This window comes from Zingiber officinale, chromosome 6B, assembly GCF_018446385.1.
Source record: "Zingiber officinale cultivar Zhangliang chromosome 6B, Zo_v1.1, whole genome shotgun sequence".
Classification (NCBI taxonomy): domain Eukaryota; kingdom Viridiplantae; phylum Streptophyta; class Magnoliopsida; order Zingiberales; family Zingiberaceae; genus Zingiber; species Zingiber officinale.
Genome location: NC_055996.1, coordinates 106,793,419 through 106,813,780, shown reverse-complemented (window position 1 = coordinate 106,813,780; position 20,362 = coordinate 106,793,419). Strand labels below are relative to the sequence as shown.

Sequence of the window (20,362 nt, the reverse complement as noted above, 5' to 3'; positions counted from 1 at the left end):
CGAATTTCGACATTCTTGGATGGTTGAACTGTATTTCGTTTGACAGGCTCTCTAGTATTTATGACTTGCACTTCTTGAATATTTGAAGGAGATTCCATCCAACTTTTATCTGACCATTCTTGGAGATTCAATGTCACTTGATTAATCAATGTATATGCTTCGTCCACACTTTTATTCATAAAAGAACCTCCAGCTGATGAATCCAAATAACATTTATCTGAAAAATAAATTCCCCTATAAAATATGTGCAGGGTAAGCCATTTTTCCAAGCCATGGTGAGGGCACTGCCTTTGTAGACTCTTGAATCTGTCCCATGCTTCAAATAAATATTCTCCATTTGCTTGAACAAAATTTGTGATGCAACTCCTCATGTAGATTGTTCTGCTTAGAGGGAAAAAATGATTCAGAAATTGCTACTCCAATTGTTCCCAACTTGTGATGCTTTGAGGACGAAGAGAATATAACCAAGTCCTTGCTTTATCCTTGATACTGAAAGGAAATATCATCAATCGAACTGCATCCGCTGACACCCTTCATAGTCCACCATATCACAAAGCTCTAGAAATCTCTCAAGGTGCAGATAAGGACTTTCTGATACTTCTTCTCTGGAAATTAACTCTGGGTCTAGTTGGAAACTTTCTGCTTCAATATGAGGTTGCACAATGGGAGATAAAAATCTTGCATAAATGGGTGGAGAAAAATCTCTTAAGGACCTGCTTGACATGTTAGCGCTCATGGTATCTAAGAAAAAATATTTATGAGAAGAATTAAAAAAAGGAAAAAAATGAAAGACAAGAAGTAAAATGCTATGTGAAAAAAAAAATAAATGCAGAATTTTAAGACAAGAAAGGAAATGTAGATTTTTTTTTTAGTTATGAAAATAGAAAAACAAAAAAACTATTCACAAGTCTAGATTAACTAAATTGCTAATCTACTAATGTTAACGCGAACAGTCCCCGGCAACGGCGCCAAAAACTTGTTACGCAACCGCAAGTGTACGATTTCATTGTCAGTAATATAAAAGATTTGTCGAATCCACAGGGACTATTGGTTAAGCACTAAAGATGTCACAAGTAGGTTATCTAGACGGTCGAAAGTTAGTTTTGGCGCTTGCAAACTAACGAGAGTGATTGAAGAGAGAAAGAAGGTTGAGAGAGAGAGAAGAGATCTTGGAGGGAATGAGTTTCGGGAGATGGATTCTACGATTTCGGTTTCATTGTAATACTAGGAGATACTACATAGATTGTTTAGTTTCTACCCTCTATGTCCATGCTCTTGTAAAATACCGGAAATAGGCGAATATTAATAAGGGAATTTTCTGGAATTTTTAGAAATTTTTCGGGAATTTTTCGGAGCTCGTATGGACGAGTTCACGGGGATAAAAACGAGGCCGAAAAAGCCTGTTTAGGCTTACTCTGTTTTAATGAGGAAAAGATTTAATTTTTCTTTTTCTTTTTCTTTTTCCTTATTTTTTTTTATTTCCCCGTTTCTTTTTCCTCTCCCGCGAGCCCGAGCCTTCCCCGACGCCGATTTCCTCTCAGCCTTTCTCCGAGCCCTAACCGCCGGCTGTGGCGGTTTCTCCCTTTATCTTCTCTTTTTCTCAGTGAAGCCGAGCCTTTCCTCCTGGTCACCGAGCATTTCACCTCCTCCATCGTCGACAGCCTCTGCCCTAGACAAACTTCAGCGCCGGCCGCCGTCACTTGTGCCCTAGCGCCGGCCCTTCTCCTCTTCCGAGCACCGGCAGCCGACGCTCCTCTCGTTCCTCTCTTGCGCCGAGTGACCGATTCCTCTGAGCCAGCCACCGAGTTTCCCCAGCCGGTCCTTCGCTGTGCTTTAGCCATTTTCGACAGCGCCGACTCTTCCTCTTTTTTTCCCTCGCTGTGGAGATTCCGGTGCCACCGCCGCCGACGGCCGAACCTCTCTGCCGACGCCACTGCTCTCTCTGGACCGGAGTAGCTTGTGCCCTAGTTATTTTCCCCTTGCCACGGCTACTGCCGGCACACTCCAGCAACGTTGGTGTTCTCTCGTGCCCTAATTCTCGACTCTGTGCCCTAGCCAGCTCTGACGTCGTACCCTAGCAGCGATTTTGGAGGTAAGTATTATACCTAGCTGTGGTTTTGAACTTGATCTTGGTAGAGTGGTGTTGATTTGGAAGTTTTGTGTCCGAAGGTAGGAGATTTGCTAGACTTCAGCCACTCCATCACTGTTCGCTGGGGTTTCTTTCTTTAGATTGTTCCTCACCTCGGATCAGTGGAGAGAAAGAGGTAAATGAATAGGTTGGTTATGGAATTTGTTAATGTTAACAAGAGGTGCAAAGTTAGGTGAAATCATTGAATTAAGATGAATTGGGAATTTAGTGGATTAATTGTGTTTAGTTGTAGATCAAGGTTTAAATTGAATATTGTGGTTAGTTGTTTATTTATGGTGGGGTTATCTGGTGGTAAGTTGAAGACTGAATTGCCACTAGAATTGATTTAAGTATAGACTTAGATTTAAATGGAATTGATACTCTAGCTTCCTAATCGGATTAGGATTTAGTTTAGCTAATTTTGTTTATAATGAAAATTAGCTAAATCTGAATATCTATTAGATACAGGATTTTGACGCGAGACGAGTATCTCGGAGTCAGATTGGACCTTTCTATTTACGGAGGCGGGTACTTTTGACTTATTGTCTTTGATATGCTTAGTAATTAAATTAACAAGATGCATTAATTGTGTTTCTTACTTGTTTCGATTAATCACTGCCCAATACATGCTACCTGTTGATTGATTGTTTGTTTACATCTTGTATGGATATGTACCTGATTCCACATGCTCATGGGTAGTGATATAACCATATTTTACCATGTCAGGACCTAGGTTTGATACCTTATATGATCAGATACCTTGATTTGATCTATTCACTATGGTGCCCATTGTTATATGTCCAGAGGTTGGTTTAGTATATTACCATGCTTAGTGACATGCACCATTTGCATGATCGCATGATGTGCGATAGATTGCTCCATTATTGTCGAGCACTTTGCCAGTTTTCATCACTGTTCATGCTCCGTTGTGACGCTCATGGGTAGCGTGACATAGCGTGGTAGCACGTCAGTTTGACTCTTCCGGTGCTCCGTTGATCCGCTCATGGGTAGTGTGACGCAGCGTGTAGCACGTTAGAGATTCCTCCCCGTCATAGCGTACCGGGAGATGAGAGCATTGCGCTCCCCCATTTATGATTTGGGGTAGGAGTACGTATGTACTCCGACAGCATCCCGTCCACTCGATCACTCATCAGGAGTAGTGTTGCTGAGTGCACGGTTGTCACAGCCCTACCCACTCGGTCCCACTGTTGTTGTGAGTCGGCTGACTAGCGTCAGGGGTGACCATGACATTGGCATCATATGCATGATGCATTTATTGTTTGTGTTTGTTGCACTTATATGCTGCACATTGCTTGGATACCTTGTTTGACATGCATACAAGTCTTCTATACCTTTCGGACTGTTTGTCCTTATACCGGGTCCTGGTTAGTACAGATTCTCTCCTGTCTTCTTTGGTTTGCATTTACCTTTATCTTTATCAGGAGACTGTACGCATGATTAGTGCTAGGTGTTATTTTTTTACTTTTCATATCAACTGTACCTGCTGAGTGTTGGACTCACCCCGCCTCCATTGTTGTTATTTTCAGGTTGATGCTGTCAGGAGGGAGTTCCAGTCGCTAGTCCCCACTGCACGTAGTGCTGGTCCCTGCAGACCTCGAGGATATGTTTGGTTTTCTTTGGTTTCTTTTCTGTTCTAGACTGTTTTGAACATGATATGTTTTGGATTATTCTGCTTATGGATATTTTATGGATTTTATTATTGCGATGGATTTGGATTTGGATTTTATTCTACTACATGACTGCCTGGATGGCAGAAGAGGTGAGTTCGTCGGATTTGAGCTTTACGAGTGTAGTGGAGTAGGGTGGATTTCGAGTCAGAGTATTATTTTTACTGTTTAATTATCTTAACTGCGTGGTTGTGACAGCCAGAGGTTGAATAGATTATATATAACTGCGTGGTGATGTTTTATTTTGTTGTTATTATTCCAGCCGCCTGTGGCTGAGGTATTTGTGAGATGTAGAAAAGTTTCAGATTGTCCACCGTACAGGGGAGATGTTGCCGAAATTTTCTCAGACAGGGACTCCTCTGGGGCGTGACAATTTAGTGGTATCAGAGCACAAGTTTTACGATCTTTTGTTTCGTATTTTGGATGTTTGGGATAACCTGATACCAATTTATTTACTTGGTATCAGAGCGCCAAGTTTGGCGATATTTGTTGGATTTTTGTATTTTGGATTTTCGGGATTTATCTGATACCAATTTATTTGGTATCAGAGCGGGTTATGATACCTGCTTTTGGTGTTCTGGAGATTTATCGGATACCGGTTGTTGGTATTCTGGATATTGGGGTTAGCCGGGTTTGCGAGTCAAACTGGGCATTTTCAGATTTCGATATGGTTATGTTTCGGATTTCCGTTTCGGATTTATTGGATTTCCGGCGATATTCTCGTTCGGAATTTTGAGGTCAAATTGGGGACTGGACAGCGACGGAACATCTCCAGACCGCAAATAGGTATGTTGTTATTTTATGATTTTTAATACTTGTAGTAATATCTATAATTTAATTTAACAGATATGAGACGATCTACACGTATTGCTGCGAGACGTGGTGCTGGACGACCACGTGGGAGGACCACGGGATCTCTGGATATGCCAGAGATGCCCACTGTTAGTGAGCCTGTCAGTCAGGGACAGACTCAGGATGCAGCGGGAGCATCGGGCTCTCAAATCCCGATAGCTCCTGTAGAGATACCTACTTTGGCCACACCGACGGTATCCACTCCTACCGTATTTACGGTACCATCAGGTGTACCATTGGCGTACCCGACATTTGCTCCAGAGCAGCCTACGACGTACTCGGCACCACCGCCACCTGGACCTACAGTGTACCCGACACCAGTGGCACCTGTGCCCCCAGTGCCTACAGTAGCAGCAGCTGCACCATATCCGGTACCATTACCTACCGTACCTCCAGCTGCCACCACTTTTATTCCCCAGGCAGTACCACCGACGGCTTATGCTCCGGTATATACAGCAGCACCGGGAGTTCCTCCTCCGGTTTATTCCGCGGTACCACCCGTAGTATCAGCTCCAGTGTTTCCGCCAGCTCCTACAGCCGTCCCGACACAGATCACTGATATTGTCGCTGCACGAGCTAGGATTCCAGCACTGGCTGAGTCGATGAAGACTCGTTTCACTCTTTTCCGCGGAGATCTCGATCCGAGTATGGCTCTGTCATGGATAGAGACTATGGAGCAGACTTTCTTCTATATGGCTTGCTCCGAGTGGGAGAAAGCAGAGCTGGCTGCTTACCATTTACGGGATGAAGCTAATGCTTGGTGGGTTACTCAGCGTTCTATTATTGGTGAGCGCAACGTCACATGGACCAGGTTCAGAGAGGCTTTTGAGAGCCGTTTCTTTCCACTGTCCTATCAGATGGCTCGCCGACAGGATTTTATGAGTTTGAGGCAGAATAATCGCTCAGTGACCGAGTATAATACTGAATTCCTCCGGTTGGCTCAGTTTTGTCCAGAGTTAGTTGCGGAGGATAGAACTCGCATGATGCAGTTTATACAGGGATTGGATGGTTATCAGCATGTACAGCTTGTCGGATTAGGGATTACATCTTACTCTGATGCATTGAATCAAGCTTTGATGATAGAGTTAGCTCGGCAGACAGCATATCCGGACAGGAAAAGGAAGCATACGGGTCAGACATCAGGGCAGGTCCAGCAGATACAGGCGACAGGACAGCATCAGAGTAGTCGCAGACGATCTGGTCAGAGTTCTTCTGGGGTTTCTCGTAGGCCTCAGAAGTCAGGACAATCTTCCTCAGGACGTTTCCGGTCTCCTCGGCAGGATCGGAAACAGTCCACCAGCGATATACAGTGTTTCAGATGTGGTTCCAGAGACCACATCACTTCAGCCTGCACTCTGGAACAGTCAGTTTGCTTTTATTGCAAACTGCCTGGGCACCAAAGCCGAGATTGTCAGCTGAAGGCTCAGCACACGGCTTCCGGAGGGTCAGGTCAGAGGGGACAGTCTAGTCAGTCAGTGTCTCGACGAGGAGGGCGGAGATTCTCACCCTCACAGCGTCAGCAGGGAGCAGCTCCCTCAGCAGCAGCATTTAGCATGCTTGGACAGGAGTACTCCAGTGCTTCTGTAGCACCCCAGAGTTTTGTCCCAGGATCTTATTATCCGACTCAGGGGCAGTACAGACTCAGTCTCAGCCAGCTGCACAGTATCAGTCACCATCCTCTCAGTCTTCTCTAGCTCCTTATCCAGCACCGCCTCAGTGGCAGGCTTCTGCCCAGCCGGAGCAGCCACTGGCAGTGTTACCTCCTCCTCCTCCGCCAGAGACTGGTCGTGTTCATGCGATTACCAGAGAGGATGCTCAGCGGGCCGACGGATCCGTTTTCCGCGGTACGATTTCCATTTATGCATTTACTGCTGATATTTTGATTGATACTGGTAGTTCGCACTCTTTTATATCCCGTACCTTTATGCGGGAGATTGGTAGATTACCTATTGTTAGATTACAGCGGTTGACCATCTCCCTACCGTCCGGTGATACTTTAGACGTCACCCAAGAGGTCAGAGGTTGCCCGTTAGACTTTGGCAACATGATACTTACGGTAGATCTTCTAGTATTGGAGATGGTCGAGTTTGATGTCATACTTGGCATGGATTGGCTGTTAGTTTATCATGCTACCGTTGATTGCCAGACGAGGGTGGTCACCTTCCAGCCTCCGAACCAACCCTCGTGGAGTTTCACTGGCATCAGAGACGACGGTATCTCAATTATTTCGGCGATTCAGGCGCAGAAGCTGCTGTCTCACGGCTGTCATGGTTTTCTGTTATCGTTGATTAGTACAGACGACAGCAGCAGTTCGCAGCTCTCCGACATTTCTGTAGTCCGAGAGTATCCAGATGTATTCCCTGAGGAGCTTCCTGGTTTGCCTCCTAGAAGGCCAGTGGAGTTCACTATTGAGCTGATTCCGGGAACCTCACCGACATCGAAAGCTCCGTATCGTATGGCACCGAAAGAGTTGAACGAGCTGAAGGTTCAACTCCAGGAGCTTTTGGATAGGGGATTTATACGCCCTAGTGTTTCACCATGGGGTTCTCCAGTTCTATTTGTCAAGAAGAAAGACGGTACCATGAGGTTATGTATTGACTACAGGCAGCTGAATTCAGTGACTGTCAGAAATAAATATCCATTACCACGGATTGAGGATTTGTTTGATCAGCTCAGAGGTACTTCAGTGTATTCTAAGATTGATCTGCGATCCGGATATCATCAGCTGAGAGTCAGAGACTCAGATATTCAGAAGACAGCTTTCCGTACCAAATACGGTCAATATGAGTTTTTGGTAATGCCATTTGGGCTTACCAATGCTCCAGCGGTGTTTATGGACTTGATGAACCGTATTTTTCTTGAGTATCTGGATCAATTTGTTATCGTTTTCATTGATGACATATTGGTCTACTCGCATTCCGAGGAGGAGCATGCACAACATCTTCGTATAGTCTTGGAGATTCTTAGATGACATCAGCTGTACGCGAAGTTCAGCAAGTGTGCATTCTGGTTATCCTCAGTTGGTTTTCTTGGACACGTGGTTTCTAGTAAAGGTATTTCGGTTGATCCTCAGAAGATCGAGGCTGTCACTAGTTGGGAGCAGCCGAAGTCAGTGCAGGAGATCCGCAGTTTTCTGGGACTAGCAGGATATTACCGACGTTTTGTCGAGGGTTTTTCGCGTATTGCTATGCCGCTGACACACCTTACCAGGAAGGGCGTGAAGTTTACGTGGACAGAGGATTGTGAGACCAGCTTTCAGGAGCTGAAGCGGAGATTAGTGTCGGCTCCAGTTTTGGTTTTACCTTCTGGAGAGGATGGATTTGTACTTTACACCGACGCGTCTCTACAGGGTTTGAGCGCTGTTCTGATGCAGCACGGCAGAGTAGTCTCTTATGCTTCTCGTCAGCTGAAGGAGCATGAGAAGAACTACCCAGTTCATGACTTGGAGTTAGCTGCCATCATCTTTGCTCTGAAGCTTTGGCGTCATCATTTATACGGTATCACATTTGAGATTCTCACTGATCACAAGAGTCTCAAATACATTTTCACTCAGAAGGAGCTTAATCTCCGACAGAGGAGATGGATGGAGTTCCTGAAGGACTACGATTGTACCATTAGCTACCACCCGGGGAAAGCTAATGTGGTTGCCGATGCGCTCAGCAGGAAGTCCAGAGGGACTTTAGCTTGCCACCGGATTTTGGTTACGAATTTGATTCAGAGTTTTTCTGAGTTAGACCTTGAGGAGCAGGGACCGACAGAGCAGGGTATTCTGGTTACCATGGTTGCTCAGTCGTCGATCAGGACTAGGATCCGAGAGGCCCAGGCTGGTGATCAGCATTTGCAGTTCATTAGCAGTCAGATAGCTTCCGGGCAGCAGACCGAGTTCACACGAGACGAGGAGGGTGTTATATACTTCCGAGGCAGATTATGCGTACCTCAGTCTCATCCGGTCTTACAGGAGTTACTTCAGGAGGCACACCGTTCTCGATTTGCGATCCATCCAGGCGGGACCCGTATGTATCGAGACTTGAGGCGTTCCTACTAGTGGAACGGCATGAAGAAAGACATCGCGAATTTCATAGCTAGATGTCTTGTGTGTCAGCAGGTGAAGGTTGAACACCAGAGACCTGCAGGATTACTTCAGCGGATTCCTATTCCTGAGTGGAAGTGGGATCACATTACCATGGACTTTGTGGTAGGATTGCCGAGGACACGACGAGGCCATGACGCGATTTGGGTAATCGTAGATCGATTAACCAAATCCGCGCACTTCTTAGCGATTCGGAGGACTGATTCCCTGGATCGATTGGCAGATCTGTATTGCCGAGAGATTATCAGACTACATGGTGTTCCATTGAGTATCATTTCGGATAGAGATCCACGGTTCACGTCTCGTTTCTGGCAGAGTCTGCAGCAGGCCTTGGGCACGCAGCTCCGGTTCAGTACAGCTTTCCATCCACAGACAGATGGACAGTCAGAGCGGACCATTCAGACTTTAGAGGACCTGCTGAGGTCATGTGTTATGGATTTCGGAGGCAGTTGGGAGGACCATCTGCCGTTAGTAGAGTTTGCCTATAACAACAGTTTTCATTCGGCTATCCAGATGGCACCGTTTGAGGCGTTGTATGGTAGACCTTGTCGGACACCCGTCCTCTGGGATGAGGTTGGAGAGGCCCAGTTGTTGGGACCTCAGAGAGTTCAGCAGGATGCAGAGTTGGTCCGTACTATCAGACGGAGGATGTCAGAGGCGCAGGACCGCCAGAAGAGTTATGCTGATCGGAGACGCAGACCACTGGAGTTCTCTGTTGGCGACCATGTGTTTCTGCGAGTTTCACCCACGAAAGGGGTGAAGAGATTTGGCCTCAGAGGTAAGTGTTGGGGATCGGACGGCCGGCTTGAAGGGAGGTTGGATAGACGGCGCCCCCAAATCGTTGCTTCCTACGTATTCATTAGCACAGCGGAATACAAAGAATACAAATACGAATACTAAAGCTAATCTAAAGACAAGGAAAGAACAAGCAAACCAATGACACGTTCGTTTAACGTGGTTCGGAGATAAGGGCTCCTACTCCACGGCTTGTCCTTGAGGTGGACGATCCCGATCCTTCGGTGGATTACTCCCCGGCAAACTCCGGCTAGCTCACGTAGCTCCTTGTGGGTGGAGAAACCTCACCACAACCCTCACAAGAACTCTTTTGACGCTAGGGCACAAGTAGACTACTAATAGAGATTAACCACCTCTATTTCGTCAACCCAAACCAAGCTCCCAAGCGTTGGTTTTATAGGCCACGGTTGGAAAACCCGCCTACCGATCGCTAAAACATGCGATCGCGCCCTCTCAGGAAATTCGGCCGTTACATCCCAACGGCTCGATTCCACACATTCGCTCACGCCGATCGGCCGATCGCGATCGCTAAAACATGCAATGATCGGCGCACATAAGATGCACATGAGCGCCACAGATCGCTACAAGAACGCCACAGATCGCTACAAGAAACCCTAAAACCAGGATTTTACTCCGAGTACAATCTCGCACTGCACCTCACCCTTATGACTCACTTGATTCTTCCTTTGCAGCCTTTGACCTTTTGCCTTCAAGCCTACTTCCTTTGGCTCTCGTCCCTCGGATGCATTCAAGCCCGGCGCACTCCAATGCCATCCTTCGCGTATGCCTCAAGTCGCTTCCTCGGCCCTTGTCCTCGCTACCTTGTCCACGGTCCCTGATGCTCCATCCTTCACCGGACCCAAGCCATCAACTGAGTCATATGTGTATCCCGCAAACCCGCACAACTCAAATACACATATCAAATACAAGGGTGAACCTAACTTAAACCCTTTGCCCAAACACCAAAACACATGGTCCCGCGGACCATTGGGATTGCTCCAACAATCTCCCCCTTTTTGGTGTTTGGCAATACGTTTAAGTTAGGGAAAATATATAGCAAATAAACATGCTAAAACAAATGGACTTACGTTGCCAAGGCTATACACTTGGACTTACACCGCCGAATGGACTTACGATGCCAAGGCTACACACTTGGACTTACAACGCCGAATGGACATACGATGCCAAGGCTACACACTTGGACTTACAACGCCGAATGGACTTACGATGCCAAGGCTACACACTTGGACTTACACTGCCGAATGGACTTACGTTGCCAAGGTTACACACTTGACAACCGCCGAAACAATGCACAGGGCTTTTTAAGAACCTACAAGGCTCCCCCTACGCAAAGGTACTAGGTTTTCCCAACTAAACCTTACTTCTCCCCCTTTGCCTAACATCCAAAAAGTTCTCCAACAATATCCCAATTGTTGAAAACTTATCATTCAAATTGACCTAAACTCATATATTAATCCCCCATGGATTTCATACACATGTATGAGTTGACTTGGTCAAAATCCAGTGCTGAAAACAATTTCAGACTGGTATCAGTCGACTGCAAGAAGTGCCAGTCGACTGGTCGCTACTGGTCGAGCGAACAGAATGCTTCTGTTTCCAGCCAGTCGACTGCAACTTTTAGCAGTCGACTGGTGCAGTCGACTGCTAAAAGTTGCAGTCGACTGGCACAGTTTTTCAACCTTTTTCAGCATTTCTGACCCACTTTCAGAAATGCACCAGAAATTCCACAGACCTCCAAAAATTCCCAAATTTTGTGGAGAGGTCTGTTTTACCCATGTCTACTTGGGAAAAATACATTCAAAAATGTATCTATCACCAATCCCAAGATTGACACAAAATCCAAAACTAGCTAAATGGTTCAATTGAACCTTGACCTAAAGTCCTAGTTTTGGCTTCCTTTTGATGTATTTGCCCATACCATCCCACAATGCATCCCTAGCATTGGTTTATATGGCATCTATACATTCAAAACCAATTATCATGCTATATGACCCCAAATGTCATATTTCTTGCATGAAACACAATCCATGTGTGCCAAATCCCTAGGTTTGAGACTCAAATCCGTCTCTAAACCATTTGGCACACTCCATGGCTCCTCTAGACCCCCAAGTAGAACCCACCTGAGATCCATTGGCCATGGGTCCCAAATTGACTCTTTGACCTCCCCCTAGAGCTCTTAACCTTAGCCACCTCCTTAGGTGACTCATCTATTGTGGCTAAACCACAATGATGTCCCTTAGAAGATCTCCTTATCTTCTTGACCTTAGACACATCATCCTTGCCATAATCATATGCAACCCTAGCATATTTCTTTTCATTGGCCTTGGACGACACTCCCTTGCCCTTATCATGTGCCACCTTTGCATATGATCTCTCCTTGGTCATGGAGAGACTAGATCGGTATCCCAAACCCGATCTATCATTGTTGGGTTTTTGACTACCCAACACCATGTTTAATCCCTTAGATCCAATAGTGAATCTCTTAAGGAATTGTTCCAAACCATCAAGCTTTGCCTTCAAAGCTTGGTTCTCCCTTTCTAGGTTCCTAAACCTAGAGTCAACATGTCCACCTTGGACATTCCTAGACCTACCCTTTCTAGGCATATGTCTCCCCTTCTTGGGATTAATGCCTTGGGTCTCCTTAGGTCTACCATTTCTAGGTTTATCATGAATTGGTCTCCTAGGGTTATGATCTACAATTACCCTATTCCTATCATGATATTTAAATCCAAAATTTTGCATGGGTAAATTATGAGAATTATTCCTAGCATGCATGGAGGAATGAAAATTTGAATTGCATTTCAAATTAGGGTATACCTCCCTTACCCTTGAAGCTCCCCCTTGATTTGAGCTCTTCTTCTTCTTCTCCCACTTCTTTAGATGCGCAAGCTTCTTGATTTCCCCCTTCTTGGGGCATTTGGTGTGGAAGTGACCCTTCATTCCACATGTGAAGCACACAATGCGCATCCTCCTCCTTTGGGCTTCTTCATTCCTACAACCCACATTAGTGTTTAAAATAACTTGATTGGGTTTAGGATTTACCTTTTTCTTACCCAAAGGACATCTACTCTTGTAGTGTCCTTTCTCATGGCAACCGAAACAAATGATATGGTCCTTTGACTTGACTTCGGTGGAGGTGCTTGCTAGGTTGATCTCCAAGACCTCTTCTTCATCCGTCTTGGATTCTTCTTCAACCCTTGAGGATGTTGATGATGCTTCATCTTCCTTCTCCTCCTCGGATGTTGAGCATGGCTCAACTTCTATTTGCTCCACCTCCTCTTCTTGAGCTACTAAGCCCATCTCCTTGGGCTCCACATCCGATTGGTCCTTCTTCTCCTCTTGGACCACTTCATCACTTTCTTCGGATCTTCTTTCTTCTTGTGTAGGCATGAATTCCTCCCATGGAAATTTCTTCACTTTGCTCCATAATTCATGGGCGTTCTTGTATTCACCTACATGACTTATCACGTTAGAAGGCAAACTTTCAATCAATATTGATATTACCTTTGAATTTGCCTCCGATCGTGAGGTTTGCTCTTCCGTCCAATGTCGTGTTCGGAGCTTCTTTCCTTTCTTGTCCTTTGGGACTTTGAATGGCTCTTTGACCACCATCATTATGTCCCAATCCGTATTGAAGAAGGTCTCCATCCTCATCATCCAATACGTGATGTCCCCAAGGCTTCCTCCTTCAAATTTTGGAGGGACAATAAACCCGACCATCTTGTGCTTCCTTGGCGGTTAGTCCAATGGAGAGCGTCCTCGCTCTGATACCACTTGTTGGGGATCGGACGGCCGGCTTGAAGGGAGGTTGGATAGACGGCGCCCCCAAATCGTTGCTTCCTACGTATTCATTAGCACAGCGGAATACAAAGAATACAAATACGAATACTAAAGCTAATCTAAAGACAAGGAAAGAACAAGCAAACCAATGACACGTTCGTTTAACGTGGTTCGGAGATAAGGGCTCCTACTCCACGGCTTGTCCTTGAGGTGGACGATCCCGATCCTTCGGTGGATTACTCCCCGGCAAACTCCGGCTAGCTCACGTAGCTCCTTGTGGGTGGAGAAACCTCACCACAACCCTCACAAGAACTCTTTTGACGCTAGGGCACAAGTAGACTACTAATAGAGATTAACCACCTCTATTTCGTCAACCCAAACCAAGCTCCCAAGCGTTGGTTTTATAGGCCACGGGTTGGAAAACCCCGCCTACCGATCGCTAAAACATGCGATCGCCTCTGGAAATTTACATCCCAACTCGATTCCACACACAATGATCGCGATCGCACCGATCGCTAAAACATGCAATGATCACACAAGATCTTGCATGAGCGCCACAAGATCGCTACAAGAACGCTTACAAGATCGCCACAAGAAACCCTAAAACTAGGATTTTACCCGAGTACAATTCCCTGCACCTCACCCTTATGACTCACTTGATTCTTCCTTTGCAGCTTGACCTTTGCCTCAAGCCTACTTCCTTTGGCTCTCGTCCCTCGGATGCATTCAAGCCCGCGGCTCGTACCCAATGCCATCCTTCGCGTATGCCTCGAAGTCGCTTCCCTCGGCCCTTGTCCTCGCTACCTTGTCCACGGTCCCTCGGATGCTCCATCCTTCACTGGACCCGAAGCCATCAACCTGAGTCATATGTGTATCCTGCAAACCTGCACAACTCAAATACACATATCAAATACAAGGGTGAACCTAACTTAAACCCTTTGCCCAAACACCAAAACACATGGTCCCGCGGACCATTGGGATTGCTCCAACAGTAAGCTAGCTCCGCTGTATATTGGACCTTTCGAGATCTTGGAGAGGATCGGAGCGGTAGCTTACCGGCTTGCACTACCACCGTCCCTGTCAGGCGTTCACGATGTATTCCACGTATCGATGCTGAGGAGATACATATCTGACCCGACACATGTGCTGGCAGATATTCCAGTTCCAGTTCAGCCTGACATTACATATGAGGAGGTTCCGGTACGGATTCTCGACCGGAAAGAGCGTCAGTTGCAGAACAAGACTATCCGACTGGTTAAAGTCGGATGGCAGCATCATTCGGACGAGGAGGCTACTTGGGAGCTCGAGGACACTATCCGAGCTCGATATCCCCATCTTTTCACTTGAGGTATGTGATTTATTTACCGTTCAGCATTTATACGCTATATCTGTTGTTAGTACTTGCTGATGGTAGATAATGAAATTTGGGGACCAAATTTTTATTAGTGGGGGAGAATGTAAAATACCGGAAATAGGCGAATATTAATAAGGGAATTTTCTGGAATTTTTAGAAATTTTTCAGGAATTTTTCGGAGCTCGTACGGACGAGTTCACGGGGATAAAAACGAGGCCGAAAAAGCCTGTTTAGGCTTACTCTGTTTTAATGAGGAAAAGATTTAATTTTTCTTTTTCTTTTTCTTTTTCCTTATTTTTTTTATTTCCCCGTTTCTTTTTCCTCTCCCGCGAGCCCGAGCCTTCCCCGACGCCGATTTCCTCTCAGCCTTTCTCCGAGCCCTAACCGCCGGCTGTGGCGGTTTCTCCCTTTATCTTCTCTTTTTCTCGGTGAAGCCGAGCCTTTCCTCCTGGTCACCGAGCATTTCACCTCCTCCATCGTCGACAGCCTCTGCCCTAGACAAACTCCAGTGCCGGCCGCCGTCACTTGTGCCCTAGCGCCGACCCTTCTCCTCTTCCGAGCACCGGCAGCCGACGCTCCTCTCGTTCCTCTCTTGCGCCGAGTGACCGATTCCTCTGAGCCAGCCACCGAGTTTCCCCAGCCGATCCTTCACTGTGCTTTAGCCATTTTCGACAGCGCCGACTCTTCCTCTTTTTCCCTCGCTGTGGAGATTCCGGTGCCACCGCCGCCGACGGCCGAACCTCTCTGCCGACGCCACTGCTCTCTCTGGACCGGAGTAGCTTGTGCCCTAGTTATTTTCCCCTTGCCACGGCTACTGCCGGCACACTCCAGCAACGTTGGTGTTCTCTCGTGCCCTAATTCTCGACTCTGTGCCCTAGCCAGCTCTGACGTCGTACCCTAGCAGCGATTTTGGAGGTAAGTATTATACCTAGCTGTGGTTTTGAACTTGATCTTGGTAGAGTGGTGTTGATTTGGAAGTTTTGTGTCCGAAGGTAGGAGATTTGCTAGACTTCAGCCACTCCATCACTGTTCGCTGGGGTTTCTTTCTCCAGATTTGTTCCTCACCTCGGATCAGTGGAGAGAAAGAGGTAAATGAATAGGTTGGTTATGGAATTTGTTAATGTTAACAAGAGGTGCAAATTTAGGTGAAATCATTGAATTAAGATGAATTGGGAATTTAGTGGATTAATTGTGTTTAGTTGTAGATCAAGGTTTAAATTGAATATTGTGGTTAGTTGTTTATTTATGTGGGGTTATCTGGTGGTAAGTTGAAGACTGAATTGCCACTAGAATTGATTTAAGTATAGACTTAGATTTAAATGGAATTGATACTCTAGCTTCCTAATCGGATTAGGATTTAGTTTAGCTAATTTTGTTTATAATGAAAATTAGCTAAATCTGAATATCTATTAGATACAGGATTTTGACGCGAGACGAGTATCTCGGAGTCAGATTGGACCTTTCTATTTACGGAGGCGGGTACTTTTGACTTATTGTCTTTGATATGCTTAGTAATTAAATTAACAAGATGCATTAATTGTGTTTCTTACTTGTTTCGGTTAATCACTGCCCAATACATGCTACCTGTTGATTGATTGTTTGTTTACATCTTGTATGGATATGTACCTGATTCCACATGCTCATGGGTAGTGATATAACCATATTTTACCATGTCAGGACCTAGGTTTGATACCTTATATGATCAGATACCTTGATTTGATCTATTCACTATGGTGCCCATTATTATATGTCTAGAGGCTGGTTTAGTATATTATCATGCTTAGTGACATGCACCATTTGCATGATCGCATGCTGTGCGATAGATTGCTCCATTATTGTCGAGCACTTTGCCAGTTTTCATCACTGTTCGGTGCTCCGTTGTGACGCTCATGGGTAGCGTGACACAGCGTGGTAGCACGTCAGTTTGACTCTTCCGGTGCTCCGTTGATCCGCTCAAGGGTAGTGTGACGCAGCGTGTAGCACGTTAGAGATTCCTCCCCGTCATAGTGTACCAGGAGATGAGAGCATTGCGCTCCCCCATTTATGATTTGGGGTAGGAGTACGTATGTACTCCGACAGCATCCCGTCCACTCGATCACTCATCAGGAGTAGTGTTGCTGAGTGCACGGTTGTCACAGCCCTACCCACTCGGTCCCACTGTTGTTGTGAGTCGGCTGACTAGCGTCAGGGGTGACCATGACATTGTCATCATATGCATGATGCATTTATTGTTTGTGTTTGTTGCACTTATATGCTGCACATTGCTTGGATACCTTGTTTGACATGCATACAAGTCTTCTATACCTTTCGGACTGTTTGTCCTTATACCGGGTCCTGGTTAGTACAGATTCTCTCCTGTCTTCTTTGGTTTGCATTTACCTTTATCTTTATCAGGAGACTGTACGCATGATTAGTGCTAGGTGTTATTTTTTTACTTTTCATATCAATTGTACCTGCTGAGTGTTGGACTCACCCCGCCTCCATTGTTGTTATTTTCAGGTTGATGCTGTCAGGAGGGAGTTCCAGTCGCTAGTCCCCACTGCACGTAGTGCTGGTCCCTGCAGACCTCGAGGATATGTTTGGTTTTCTTTGGTTTCTTTTCTGTTCTAGACTGTTTTGAACATGATATGTTTTGGATTATTCTGCTTATGGATATTGTATGGATTTTATTATTGCGATAGATTTGGATTTGGATTTTATTCTACTACATGACTGCCTGGATGGCAGAAGATGTGAGTTCGTCGGATTTGAGCTTTACGAGTGTAGTGGAGTAGGGTGGATTTCGAGTCAGAGTATTATTTTTACTGTTTAATTATCTTAACTGCGTGGTTGTGACAGCCAGAGGTTGAATAGATTATATATAACTGCGTGGTGATGTTTTATTTTGTTGTTATTATTCCAGCCGCCTGTGGCTGAGGTATTTGTGAGATGTAGAAAAGTTTCAGATTGTCCACCGTACAGGGGAGATGTTGCCGAAATTTTCTCAGACAAGGACTCCTCTGGGGCGTGACAGCTCTTGTAGGAAGTTAGATTGGTCAATATCCCTAGGTATCAAATAGAGACGATCCTTGTGAAATCCTGTAACGGTTAACCCCTGTCACTAGGACGCCTCGGTAGATCACAGGAATTCGTGTCTAGTAAATAGCAATAAGGATAAAGGTAGATGGTACGGGTTCCTACTTCCTTATGGAAGAATTGCCTCTCCTTTCAAGAGAATGTCCTAGACGTCCGTGAACGAGTTACCCTTGTCACTAGGGCCCCTCGAGTATACGATCTAGAGCACTCTCTCTACGAGAGCAGCAATTCCTATGAGATTGTTTCTCCTTTTAAGGGAACGTCTTAGACCTTCGGAAAGGGTTACCCTTGTCACGAGGGTACCTTGGTCAATACGCTCTAGGGCATCCCCTTGCATGATCAACAATCCTCCACATCAATCAGCAAAGCGTGCAAGAAACATAACTACGTCACACACACAACTTCATCAAGTATGAACAAGGCATAAACAATTCATTGAATAGAAATAAGGCGAATCAATATAGTTCTACATCTCCATCGTATTACAAATACTTCCTAATCCTAGAAGAGGATGTCTACTCCATTGTGGGGGAAGAACAACCCAAAACATAAAGAAGAACATACTTACAACCCTTGATATGAGAAGGAAGGGAAGAAGCGATGCTTGCCGAGATTTCCGATGTCTTGGGGATGCCTCCTTGCTCTGGAGATGGACGGAACGTCAAGGGACGACGGTGGATGAAGCTCGACGGCTTTCCCCGAGGGGAGGGATGAAGTCCCGAACCAAAGATAATCAAAGAATAGGGTTCTTGACCCTTTTATACCTCCTCCACGCTGCCCAGGAAAACCAGGATTTACAGGCGTCCGGTAAACCAGGTTTTTCACCTATTAGACCAGGCTTTCTCATGATTCACCCTGAACCAAAGTTGTAGCCCTTGAAATTATCTTCAATCTGATACTTGGATCAAGCCCTGGCTCAAACCTATCCGAAAGTTATGGCGGTTCGAAGTTTGGTCTGTAGTCTGGGCGGAGGTCCGGTTGAACTCGCGGTTGGGAGGCACGGCCGTGCCATTTAGCACGGGAAAACAATTCTTTCTCTCTGTTGGATCTGAAGAAAAGTTGTAGATCTTGAAGTCAGATACGTTTCGATATAAAGAACGTCTTGAAACTCCAATGAAGCGCAAAATTATGGCCAAATTACGAACGGTCTGCAATCTGCCCAGAATTCAGCACAACCCTGTTTTGCCGTGGCACGACCCGTGTTCTTCGTCGCACGACCGTGTGGAATCCACATAGCCTCACACGGATCCTTCTCATGTTGAGTCACACGGCCGTGCGAGGTTGCACGGCCGTGGCCTTCTTCGTCTCTGTCGAGGTCACACGGTCGTGTGGATTCACATGATCGTGACCTTTCTCTCCACTGGAATGTTGGCACGGCCGTGCCATTTGGCTCAGCCATGTGCTGCTTGGCCACTGTCATGGGGGCACGGTCGTGCATAGTTGCACGACCATACCTTGCTTGGCTGGTGGTGGTGAGGCATGGCCGTACAGGGTTGCACGGCCGTGCTTTGATCCCTCTCTGGATTGGCCACACGGCCGTGCTCTCTGGTTTGTCCTGGTGCGTCGACAATCACCGTTTTCGCTCCAAATGTTATCCCTGTCAACACAAAACCAAACAAAGAGCAGATATCCGAATAAAAGTGTATATATGGTGAATACATGCTAAAAGAGACGATCATGCAAGGAATATATACGTATAAAGCAAGTGAATGCGCGTCAAAACATGCATAAACGATCATAGTATTTACGCACATCAACCTCCACAGGTTCCACATCATCATCTTCATCTTGTGTTCCATATGCCCGTTTTGAGGAGCTAGCATCCTCATGGGGTCTTATATGGAAACACATGCTCGAAGAAAGAGACATTTCTCGATTCGATTATCGAGTTCTTGTGTATCTCCGGTATGTGTGACTTATACACACAAAATTGATACGCACTGCTGTTCTGTGCATATCCAATAAATATTCAATCAACAGTTTTTTGTTCTATTTTAATCTTTTTTGGATCAGACACCAACACTTTGGCAAGACACCCCACATTCGTAAATATTTGTAGGACGATTGTCTTCCATTCCACAACTCATAAGGGCTCTTATCTATTTTCTTCCAGGACACCTTATTTAAAAGGTAATTAGCTGTTAACACAGCTTACCCTCACATGGACTCTGGCAATCCAAAGCTCAATAGAAGAGCATTCATCATCTCTTTTAGAGTTTGATTCTTTCGCTCAACAACTCCATTTTGCTGAGGAGTATAAAGAGTTGTTATTTCGTGTCTGATCCCATGTTCAGCACACAACTCAACAAATAGTGGTACATATTCACCACATCGGTCACTTCGAACCACCTTAATCTTTCTATTAAAATGGTTTTCAACCTCAGTCTTATAGATAACAAATTTCTCTATAGATTCATCCTTACTTTTGAGAAGATACACATAACAGTATTTTGTGTTATCATCTAAAAAAGTGATAAAGTATTTATTATCACCACGTGTTGACATACTTTTTAGGTCGCACGCATCAGTGTGGATTAGGTCAAGTGGTTCTTTATTTTTTCCAATATGTTGAAAGGATG

At 45.6% G+C, this 20,362-nt stretch overlaps 1 non-coding gene across 1 annotated transcript; it reads left to right on the top strand.

The window, feature by feature from the left end:
- Positions 1–267: 267 nt before the first annotated feature.
- LOC121993327 lies at positions 268–373 on the top strand. Its single transcript, XR_006115188.1, has one exon. It is a non-coding gene; the product is annotated as a small nucleolar RNA R71 (small nucleolar RNA).
- The last annotated feature ends 19,989 nt before the right edge of the window (positions 374–20,362 follow it).